Genomic DNA, 12,589 nt, shown 5'->3' with positions numbered 1-12,589 from the left:
CCAAACTGTGATTGTAAACTATATTTCAACTCGTACCCTATCATTTTCGTACCAAACTGTTAACAATCAGACTGTACTCCAATCAACATGGGACATTGGTTAATAACTATGAATATGTTTATTGCATTTCTTTTGTTCAACATTTTAGAAGCTTTTCTTTCAAAGACTGGGCTTCACAAACTGCATGCATCATTCTGTCTGCATGCTAAATGTTCAACAAAGAAGACATTATGGATCTATCAAACTTGCAAGGCAATGAAATAAAGCAATTGTGACCTTGTATTGTTCAATGTTTCTGTTAAATTAGTGGGATGGAACATAAGTGGACTGTTAAGAAAATGCATTTATCATGAAGAGTCCGTGTCTGTGTGTCATCAGCTTTGTCATAACACATACAGTGCTCCAGCTAGCACTAAATAGAGGGGCGCTTCGCCCCTCTAAAATTTGCCCCCTTAAAAAGCGCCCCTCTATTTTTCTGTCAAATGCCCTTTTGGTCTCTAAATTCCTGTTTTCAGGCCGTATAAATCGCCAGAAATATCGACATGAATACACAGATAACACCCTTACCAGTACATGACTGCCGGGGGCGTATTAAGTCAACACATCGTGAACAAACAAGCCCCAAGGGCATGGTTTGTTATCAGATCACTAATTAGCCTTTTGTTGCAGACGATAGTAACATGCTGTGAAAGATTATCTCTGAGGTCACGCTTGGTTAGGCACTATCACACTGGAATGAAATCAAACTCAGCACTATTGATTTTTTTAAACTTCTGAATTCTTTGGCTATGATTTTTGTTTGCAAAAATAGTGATTTTTAATTCATAATACCTATCAACATTTGAAAACTAATAATCTCTTTTTAATGCGAATATGCGGTTAACTTTCAGTCCGAAATTACGGCATGGAAGAACAAATTTGTGTTTGGATTTTATTTCTGAACTTTAAAACACTTTCTGTCCTCAATCATGAAGAATTTTAACATGAATAGGGGCAGAGAGTCGTTATTTCAACAAATAAAGAGCTTGTTTGGAAGGCGGATTTATCACTCTGCGAGTAAAATGTAATTTTGATATTGTCATATATTTTCGCGACCTAACAAAACTGTCAACGTTGTTGACATTAGTTGAAATAACATGTTGTAAAATAAATCTATCCTGTTATTAACAATAACAATGTTTCATTTTAATCTCCAGACTAAATGCTACTTCATGGTGACATTGATCATTGTTTAGACTTTAAATTTGTCAATAAAGACAATATAGATTTTTGTTTTAATTAATATTATTGTGGACAAACATTGGCTCAAAGTTATTTAAAGCAACGAATTTAAGTGGGTACAATCAGAACGTTTTTTTGACCCAGTGAAACCCCTGAATTTATTTCATGTTTTCTTTGTTCTTCTACAAGGCCACTGATGCTGAAACTGGAACCTGAAAGATTAACATGCAGTTCAATGATGATAGGTGATAAAAAACATCAAAATCTCCCCCACACACACACACAGCGTAAAGAAATATGAAATCTACATATCTCTAATGCGTGTAGTCGGATGCTAGCCCAAGTCTGTTATGAAATTGGCTACTAAGTTGTTTTCCTTAGCGCCAATGTAGATAGAAATATATTTATTATAATTTCATTACACAAAATGAGGAACAGCATACAATTGGTGAAAGCTTCCAATGCACTAATGTTTACATTTCATAAGTATTTTGTATAACCAAAGTATATACTTAAGTATATTTTTAACCAAATGCCCTATTTTCCAAATTTAAGCGTGAAATGTGCCCTTTTTGGGGAAGCTCCCCTCTATTTTGGCTGGAGCACTGAAATATCAGATGTGCATACACAGTAAAAGAAAAGAGAACATAATCAACTAGAAGATTCCAATCATGTTACATTTATGTTAATACTGATAGTGAAAATGCTTTTATATATGTTCACTTTTTTTTCTGAAATTCTAGTAGTTTAAAAAAAGCACGCTACAAGGAAAAGGCAAACACAGTTTTGGGAACCATGGTGTTTGAAAGTTTTCGAACTTCAAACAATATATACTAGCTATTTTAACTTAGGAATTTCTTGTCTATTTTGTAATTGAATGTGACTTTTTTGTTAAATAACAAATGTGTTTAATGTAGTGACATATACTTGAATGTTTAAAGTAAAACAAGAGCTGTGTGTGTGAAAAGTAATTCCCCCTACTGCGCTTTGAAGTCCTATAGCAGGTATTTAAGAGAAAACAAGGCCAATAACTAAGCCAAAAGTTAATTGACGAAAACAAAACTCTCAACTTATCTGTAATGTAGCACACCACGGTAGAAACACACTCTCTCGGGCCAGCAGACGCCTTCTTGATCTCTATCAAGCTCAATTCAGAAAACAACAACCTTACTATCATAAAAACACATACACTGCACACAAGTAGTCTGAAACTTACATTTAATATAAAAAAAATAGCATATGCAACCTGTACAGATGATTATATTGACAAAAATGAAAGAATTTGCAAGGCCGCATACAGGGGCTTCAAAATCAACTTTTTACCATGTACGAAAGTGGCTGGGGACGAATGAAACGTAATGATAGCCTGCTTTTGGAATGATATTTGTACACGCAAAACATAGTACAACCCATCAAATCCTGAATAAATACCATGTTTTCTAGTATTTTTTGCGCAATAATTCACAGCGTGACCCTACGAGCGATTCTAGTTCAAAGGTAACACAAAATCCAATATGCCTACCGCAGTTGTCCTTCCTGAGTAACAAAGAACACAAGTATGGGATGAGTTCATGACCCCACAGTTTCTCATTTGAAAATGGTCATGTTCTTAGGATTAAATGCAATTTGGTGGTACAATAAGACCTATTATCCTCAAATATGACATTGAAACCTATCCTTTCCCACTATTTCACTTTTTGACCGGAGCAAATTCGAATAGTCTGCTTCCTACCGTCGTGTGCTACCTAAGTCATGTAGGTAGACTCAAATACTAAAAAACAAATCAGCTCATTATCTGAAATCTTCGCGTAAAAAAACTCCGGAGAAAGGTTATAATACAAATAATGTCTTAGTCCCAGGCCAATAACTTCGCCTAAAATCAATGCAAGCGAAAACACTTCACACTTCATCTGTAGGTAATGAAAGTAGACTCACCAAATATCAGCTCAATTAATGAAAGCGTTGCATAAAAATATCCTGAAAACGTTCTTTTCCTTTTGAAAAAAGTACGTGACAAATATGTTTGTTTATTTGTTGAATGGACAAAGTGACGGTGTACATGTGTTTATAAATTCTATAAACATATATATATGTGAGAATAATGCGAGATAAACTATTCAGGCAAACTTCCAACTAATAACCTTACGGACAACCGTATATATCTTTGGGAAAAATAAACACATTTGAATAATAAAATACAAATATTTTGATTTTTTTTTAATTATCTATATATTTCCCTGGACCACAACTTAGCATGAGAATATTTGTAAAAAAAAAAATCGATTCTCTCAGGGGCTAGATGAAAGGATTGATATCGCATCTCTGTAAAGAAAAACAAGGCAAGATAAAACATAGGTTGTTAGGGCTGTGATTTAAGTATGGCAAGTAATATATAAAAACTTTTTCTCTAATATTTTCCAATGCATGCCCATATATGGAAATCAGGATGAAATATGGAACGTTCATATACCCCAGGGATGCACATAAACTGGACAAAGCCGAGTGTGAGGGTGGTTTTGAAAAAATCAGTACATTTGTTTAAAAAGCATGGAAAGCCTACCTAATAATGTGCATGTAGTTCGGTGAAATGATGCTGATTAAGAAAATAATACATTGGATTATATTTGGATAGGTTCTCATTACGGGTGCGCTACCTTAAGAACGAGGCTGTCATGATGACGTCACACGCATGCGCTCCAAGTATGTCGTCTTTTTCACAGTACTACACTTGAAAATTAATACAGACTTGACCAAAATGAGGAAAAAAAACAAGTATAATTTATTATAAAATCTTACTTCAACTGAAACCATCCAGCATATCCCTATTCTAATCAAAGTTTTGGTTCTCTTCATTAAACTTCAAAATAAATTGCAAAGTGATGCAAACGACTGCGATAGTGTTTACACAACACTTTATTGTTTTTTATTGTTTTTAAGAAAATACTTTTACTTTTTTATGATTCTTAGAATGTGTTTCATAAAACAATCTAGCATAAGGACTATGCCCGCACATTGTGAATTTAGGGAAATGCTGATATACATGTCCCGATTGGATGCTAATGTTATCAAATCTGTAATAATAACACATTTGCCAAAATGTATTTGAACAAATGGTGAACATGTGTGCTTTGCAATTCTTGAGCACTTTTATGTGTCCGTGTTGCTCAAAAATGAATTACCTAAATAACAAAAACTTGTAAAATTGTATATAAAAATTATAAAAATAGTTGAATTAATGTTTCAGTGTGTATAAATATGTTCATTGAATTGCATGTGTGAAGTTTTGTTAGCCTATTGCCTATATATTGCAAATTCCAATTGAGTGCTCTCGCTGTTTGATGTCATGTTCCGATAGCAGGTAAACAACGTGAATGTTATCGGGTGTGTATTGAACTATCGGCTCTGCCTGGTTACTCACGCTCTAAATAAACACTTTTAACATTGATTAAATGGGTATTTATAACATTGTTCAAGTTTAATCAATTATTGTTGCATTACTTTATTTGTTTCATCTGAGGATATAAATTTCAAGACATTCTGCATCATACGATGATACAAACATCAAAATATGAACTTATACATTCAATTGACTCACTCTACCTTAGCGTAACCGATCGACAAAATCGCACTAAGCGATTATAATTCCGGTACGGTAAAAATAAGATTCTTTCATAAGATAAGTCATGAAATTGGATATTGAGAAAACGAATTCCTTAATTTTCAAATACACACTCTTAATTCCTGTTTTCAGGCCGCATAAATCGCCAGAAACATTGACATGTATACACAGATAACACCCTTACCGGAAAGGCCCGAGGTGATAATGACACTCGTAGGGCTTTTTTCCTGATTGTGTTTATGCTTTACACAGCGACCAGACTTTTTCAAACAATTGGATTTTTCGGCGATTAACGTCATTACTGTATCACTGAAGTGTGTCGTGTAATGACCTAGATGTCACGAGAAATTCTTGGGAAACTTTCTTATCGCAAAACAGTGATTTTCGACAAATCGATTTCGAGAATGCATATAAGGTGGTGCGGTGGTCGAGTGGTAACACTCCGGTCTACCATTCCAGAGGTTCCCGGTTCAAATCCCGGCCGGGGCACTGGAAATTTCAGGAATGCTTCAAGTGTTCCCCACCCAACTAGAGATGTACTGGTATGAAACCCAGGTAATTCTCGCGTGTATATACACTGAGCACGTAATGGTACCAAGGTATCTATTCGCAAAGAGCTAGGGTATCGCACCCGGATTCCTTGTATCCCAATGCTGTCTTTTCTGCTTGCTGTCTCTTCAGCAAAACCAAAGGACCCCATTGGAAATAAGTGATTGCACTGTCATGGGTTATCATTGACCGCAAGGTCAAAATAAATACAAACATACATACGGCGGTGTTAACTGGGGACTATATTTTTGTTTGACGGCGGTCATGAATTAAGCGTTTAACGCAGATTGATTGACAACGAATAACATTTTTACCATTTCCGGAATAAAAAACTGTAATTAATTCAGTACATTAAAGACGACGTCGGGCATCATCATCACACGTTTGTACTGTAAACAATTACTGCAAACATACTGTTAAGAATTAGTAATTATGAAAACTTAAATACAAATGTTGAGCAATTAATTACTTATGGCGAACAAGTTGAAATAACAGTTTTAACGGTAGCAATTTAATTCCAGAATTCTTTAATAGAACTGATTAACACCGTTTTTCTACAGGCACGTGATAATTATTGCTTTTGTCAGTAAAAATCCAATAAAGGAAAGCGTGCGTGTTGCAACATTAGTAGTCGTTTTAGTAGTATTAGTAGTCGTATTAGTCGTAGTAGTCGTAATAGTCATTTTAGTCGTCGTAGTCGTCGTAGTCGTCTGAATCGTAGTCGTCTTAGTCGTCTTAGTCGCCATAGTAGTCATAGTAGTCGTAGTCATAGTAGTAGTAGTTGTTGTCGACGTATTCCTCGTTGTAGTAGTCGTGGTAGTAGTCGTACTAGTCGTAGTAGTCGTAGTAGCAGTCGTAGTATAAATAGTATCAGTAGTAGTAGTAGCAGTAATAGTAGTAGTAGCAGTAATAGTAGTAGTAGAAGTGGTAGTAGTAGTAGTAGTAGTAGTAGTAGTAGTAGCAGTAGTAGTTGTAGTAGTAGTAGTAGTAGTAGTAGTAGTAGTATTAGTAGTAGTATTAGTAGTAGTAGTAGTAGTAGTAGTAGTAGTAGTAGTAGTAGTAGTAGTAGTAGTAGAAGTAGTAGTAGTAGTGGTAGTAGAAGTAATAGTAGTAGTAGTAGTTACATGTCAAAATGTCTTTCTTAAAAGAAATAATGCAATTTATGATATAAACCCAGTGATTTTTATGTTTATATTTTCTATCAGTCAAAGGGACTGTCAACCACAACGACGAAGCACAATTATTAGTTTATATTGATTAAAATATCACGACTGGTATATTACATTACTTAAAAAAGTTGTTAAATTTTCATATTTTCAGTATATTTGGTAGTAAATTTTACTTGGTATGCCTACCAGGTAACTACCAGTTAACTATAAATAACGCCAGTAGATTGATCATCATCGTCACGTGGTAAACCCAGGAATGCAAATTGTGCATGCGTAGTGAATTGTATATATTTTATATATAAAATAATCATTGTACTTGCGTTATTTATAGTGTGAATATCGTTATGTCACCTATTTTTGCGATATACTTTCGATTTCACATCGCGAAAGTTTATTACCGAATATACCGAAAATATGAACTTTTTTCAAGTAATATAATATACCAGTCGTAATATTTTATCAATATAAACTAATTATTGTAAAAAATACCGTATTTTAGATTTTTTCTGTTTTCGTAATTCGTGGTTGACAGTTCCTTTAAGACTAGAGATGAAATCGAATCTTTAACGAATACGTGTGCTTTTGTCAATAGCCTATCAAGAAGTTTTAGTTTCGCGAAACACAATCTTTAACAGAAAAAAAATGTCCAAATTGTATTTTTTAAAACAAACGCTTTATTGTTATGCCGACAAACAAAAGTGACAGCCGCTTTGAACCTTTGCGTGCTTTAGTGAAAACAACAATTCCAATACCCATTCCGCATATTACTTCCACATTAAAAAAATAGTTATGTATATTATATGTTAATAAATTGCACTACAAAATTTTCTGCAGTGTTTATGTAGTGTATGAAATCGTGTTAATAGAAAAAATATACGACTATCTGCCGTTTGTCTATCCGACCACTTCACTGTATAAGAATCAGACACACAGAATCAGACTGTAGGTTCGAGAGTCGTTTTATGTATACAGGGGAAGTAAATAAATAATTAGCGTCCAGACACTCATCTATCAGATGACAAGATATTGGTGCTTCTGATATGTATTGTCAATTACAATTGCTTTTTTATTACAACACAATAAAGGGATACATTTAAGAGTATGTTTAACTTGATTTTTTAAAATGTTTGATATTTTCTTAAACATGATTAAAAATAGTTTCAAAGCATATGGGTCACAGCCTGAATGATCACAAATATGTGTTTATACGTTATGTTTTAGAACAGAACGAAGGTGGCCAGGAAATAAATCGCTATGGAAAATGGACATCTAAATAAATTCGAGGGCAAACGACTAGAGACCATTTTGAACTATGGTCATTTACGCCTATGATCAAGATTATGTCGAACTGATATTCTTTTTACATTTTTACAAACAAAAGTATGCAATTGTAAAACAATTTTCTTTTATGATAACAGTTGATAGCATCCTTAATTGAAAATTATATATTGGAATATTCAAAACACGAAACTATTCATCACATTTTAGAAATTCTTTTTTGGTTTTAAACAACCATTCAATCTTTACTTTAGCTTGCTCACAAAACACCACGTCTGAATTAGGTTAATAAAACATGGTAAGAAACGAACATCGCCAATAAATATGTACGTTGCTTTGTAAAATAGAAATTAATCAACCTGTTGAAAGCAACGAGTCCAGGTCAGTTGAACAGACAGCGGACACAAAATATAGTAATTATTAAAAATTAACATCGCCTGTTTGAACTTCATATCGAAAACACGTGATGCAATTATTATTTCTTGTTCAATATAAAGAAGTGAAACTCCAGCTGCTGGAGCAGTATTGAATTTTCATTAAAAACAATTAGTTGGTCCTTTATTTAAGGCAAGTGACCGATTGCCCAAACAGTACAAAACAGCACAATACAGCACAATACAAACCAACATAAACACAAAATCATCTTATATATACTTTTACAAAATATATAGATTCAGTTTGCTTCAAAATGAAAAAGGAACGTATTTTATCCAAATTGTCTTTTTGCAGGCCATGAAAACAAAAACGCATCATGCTGGCATCATGCTGTCTCCGAACCACCTCAATGTGTATTCATTTCAAATAACAAGCATATCGTTGTGTTTTTTTTTCAAAGAATAACAATAGATACCGGTCATATATGTCTAACGTGCCTTCCTGATTATTAAGAGTAGACAACACAGTTCGCATATATATTGGTTGATTAATCAAGTAAACTTGAAAAATAACTATTGGTATTGTTAAGATGCTTTCGTTTTGTTGTCCCGAACAATATTCTTAAGAATGTAAAGCATATAGAATTAGTTCTTACTTTTGAACAATATTTAAACAAAACCTACATATCTCAGACACTACGTTCTCTCCATGTTTTTAAAACATTTTATCATTCAATAATAAACACGCGACAATTAGGTTATGGTAGGTGTTGTTTGCTTATGTTTATTCTTTGTGACGGAGGCAGGTGACCAAGAACCTACACACAGTGACTTTACTAACTTAGAAAAAGCAACAAAACGAAAGCCATGTGAGAAGTATTATAAACCGAATTATAGTATAAGGTTGCGTAAGATTAGTGGCGATACTGTATGGCTGGAAAACAAATGGTACCGTGATTGATCTTACATATCTTTGCAACATACCAGGTGATGCTAAGACTAAATAGCGTGAGTATTAACCGAAGATATGTTACAAAACAATAGGGTAGTTTGTTTTACCTCTCACCCATTAAAACATATTCAGGTTATTTACACTTATATGTAATATGAATAATGCTGGGCCAAGTGTGAGGTTTAGCGCTCGAAAACCGTTTTTAACCCACAATGCTTTGCATTGACCGTTCCAATGCGGTTTCCCCAGCTTTATTTTCTATGTGTGTGTGGTGTTTCGTATTGAGCTGTTTCGTACTGTTTTGGTAATTGGTCATTTGCCTTAAATAAAGGACCAACAAATTAATTATAATGAGAATGCAATACTGCTCCAGCAGGTGAAGTTTCACTTCTTTATATTGAAAATAGAAGACACGATCAAGGACACACTTCCGCATTTTAAGCGCAAATACATTCTTTATGAAGTAACGAAAAGTATGACATAGTATGAGCACTCGCAGACAGAATGATTCTGAATTATTTGTAAAATACATTTTTTGCAAGTTTTGCTGCTTTTTGGATACAACAAACAATATATTGGTATCAAATTGTTTGATTTGTTAATTCTTATTCATTTCTATCGAATATAATTACTTTAAAGTTGAGTCTGAGTAATTTCACGTACCTCAAGACAATGACTGATATAAACCGCTATAGCACTGATATGAAAATATAAGGTAGTGGTATGATAAATGTACATTTATTATTGACACAAGCTATGCGACCAGTATGTAATTCAATACCGACAATTTATTTATTATATTTATTTCATGCTCCAACATCTTATCTCATCTTCGCATGTGGTCCAATCTGGGGCACCGCCAACAAGCTTCCTCCAGGCCTCACGGTTTTGGACGAGTCTCGCCAGCCCACCCCATGTTTGGCCCATATGCATAACATCTTCATCCAGGTAACGGCGCCAGGTATTGTAGGCCGTCTACTCTTTACTTTTCCTTTGGTGATTTCATTTGAGAGATTGCTTTCCATGTGAGAGATTGACTTATCGTATTTGAAGCAGACTTGCGAAGGGTGTGGCATATCCACCACAAACGTCTCTGAAGGATGTCGTCTTTAACTGGCTGCTGTTGATCTTTAGGATCTTTCTAGGTCAGGTGCTAATGAAGACCTGAATTTTCTTGATGGTGGTGACAGTGGTTATCTAGGCCTCTGCTCCATAGAGGAGTAGTGGCTTCACGATAGTATTGAAGAGCCTAATCTTGTAGGTGATGCCAATTTCGCTGGATCCCCAAATATTCTTGAGCTCATGAAAGGCTGCTCGTGCTTTACCAATGCGGGTCCTGACATATGCATCAGTTCCTCCCTGGTTTTCCAGAATGCTGCCGAGATAATTGAAGCTTTCCACCTCCTCCAGCGCCTCGCCTCAAACTGTGATGGATGTGTTATTTGATGCGCTTGTCCTGAACACATTGCTCTTCCCTCTGTTGATGGTGAGGCCCTGTGAAGCTGAGTTACACGCTACCATGTTTGTCTTTTTCTGCATCTGTTGTTGGGTGTGGGAAAGAAAATTCTATGACCAGCAGGAACAGGAAATGTGAGAGTAAGCAGCCCTGCATCTAACCGGTTCTCATGTCAAAAGCATCCGTGAGCTGTCTGCCATGAACGATTCTGCAGGTCATTTCTTCATAAGACTTCTTGATGATGTTGGTGATCTTTTCTGGCAATCCGTAGTGTTTCAGACGTCTCCAGAGGGACTCCTGGTCAACGCTGTCGAAAGCCTTTTCACAGTCAATAAAGTTGACATACAACGGCGAATTATACTAAAGGGGTTGTTCCAGAATGATGCGCAATCTGATCCGGGCACGATCTATCCATTCGAAAGCCTGCTTGTTGGTCCCGGAGATTCGGTTCTACAGCGTCTTTCATTCGGTTCAGCAGGATGCGATTCAACACCTTTCCTGGTATGGGCAACAGTATGATTCCTCGGTAGTTGGAGCATTAACTGACGTAGTCTTTCTTGGGGAGCTTGAACAGGTATCCCTCTTTTCAGTCTGTTGGATTTTTTTCTTATTCCCATATCTTTCTTGCGTCTCGATGTCAGCTTTAAGCGCTTCTGCCGGTTTGCTGTCAGGTATTGCAGATTTGCCGTTCGTCAATTGCTTGATGGTGCTGCTGATTTCTTCCCTCGCGAGAGCGCAGCACTTGATTGGCAAAGCGTTTGTAGGTGTCGGTATCTCCGGTGGGTTTGAAAGAGCTGGCCTGTTGAGTAGCTCCGGGAAGTGCTTTTTCACCTCTTCTTCTGGCCTTCGTCATTGGTTATCATTCCTCCATATGTGTCCCTTTTGGACGTTCTGGCTTTGCAAACTTTCCTGTTAATCTTGTGCTGATGGAGTACATTATCTGATCAACAAAATATTGACAGATAAACTGTACCTCCTAACATAGTATATTCTTATAATATGTATCGGTTATGTAAAACATTAACATGTTTTCTCTCAGTGTTGACGATTGGTGTGTGGCTGAGTTGGAAACATTATGTATAAATTGACTAACATAAATCTTGTGAGAATTGTAAGCATAGTTTTTCTGTGTTAAAACCCTTTGTCACCAACTGTGCTTTGTCTCATTTACATTGGATTCCCTACAAATATTCAACATGTTCGAACATTTTTTAAGAAAATGTGTGTGATTTATTGTAGAACAACAACATGATTTATCGCAGGATGACCTATCTTTTATTTACTTTAATCTCTAAAGACAAAACGGTTGCGGTAGTTGGTAGAATGAGATCTAATTTAAATGAATCTATAACGATATTGTAAATTGCAGTTGAGTTGTAAACCTATACAATCAATACAAGTTCTCATTTTGTGCAAAAAGTTTCTACAAGTTAATATTATATTACTAAGTGTAAATTATATTGATGTATATCAAGCATTGAAAAATAATGATAATAATTGTGTATGAAGTAAAATGTAAGTATTATATTCATCCACACTATTGTAAGGCAGTAAATTGTCATTGCGTTTATTTCTGCCTTCAAACAAACTCCTAACATTTAGACAGTCAAACAATTTGTTGAATAGTTTCATGAACTGCACAGTTTCTGAGACCTCTGGACCGAACAACTCCTCAAGGGCAAGAGCAACAGAGTCGCTCAGAACCTGTGCAGCTAAACTGACCTTCATGTAGTTGAAGGAAAGCAGATCAATGTGTTTTCGCGACAACTTGGGGCAGGGAGAGTACAAGTTCATCTCGCAATGTTCCTCAAATAAACGAACTAGGTGCATCCATGAAATGTCTTTATCATTCCTCCACAGCATTCTTGATTTTTTTGTGGGCATGTGAGTTACTAAAATTGTTCCTCACAGTCTTCAGAAGATGTGGAACATCTGATATAAAGTAAATGTTCTGGTCACTGTTGTGTGGAT

Source organism: Dreissena polymorpha, chromosome 8 (assembly GCF_020536995.1).
Source record: "Dreissena polymorpha isolate Duluth1 chromosome 8, UMN_Dpol_1.0, whole genome shotgun sequence".
NCBI classification, from domain to species: Eukaryota; Metazoa; Mollusca; class Bivalvia; order Myida; family Dreissenidae; genus Dreissena; species Dreissena polymorpha.
Note: the sequence above shows the minus strand (reverse complement) of the source record.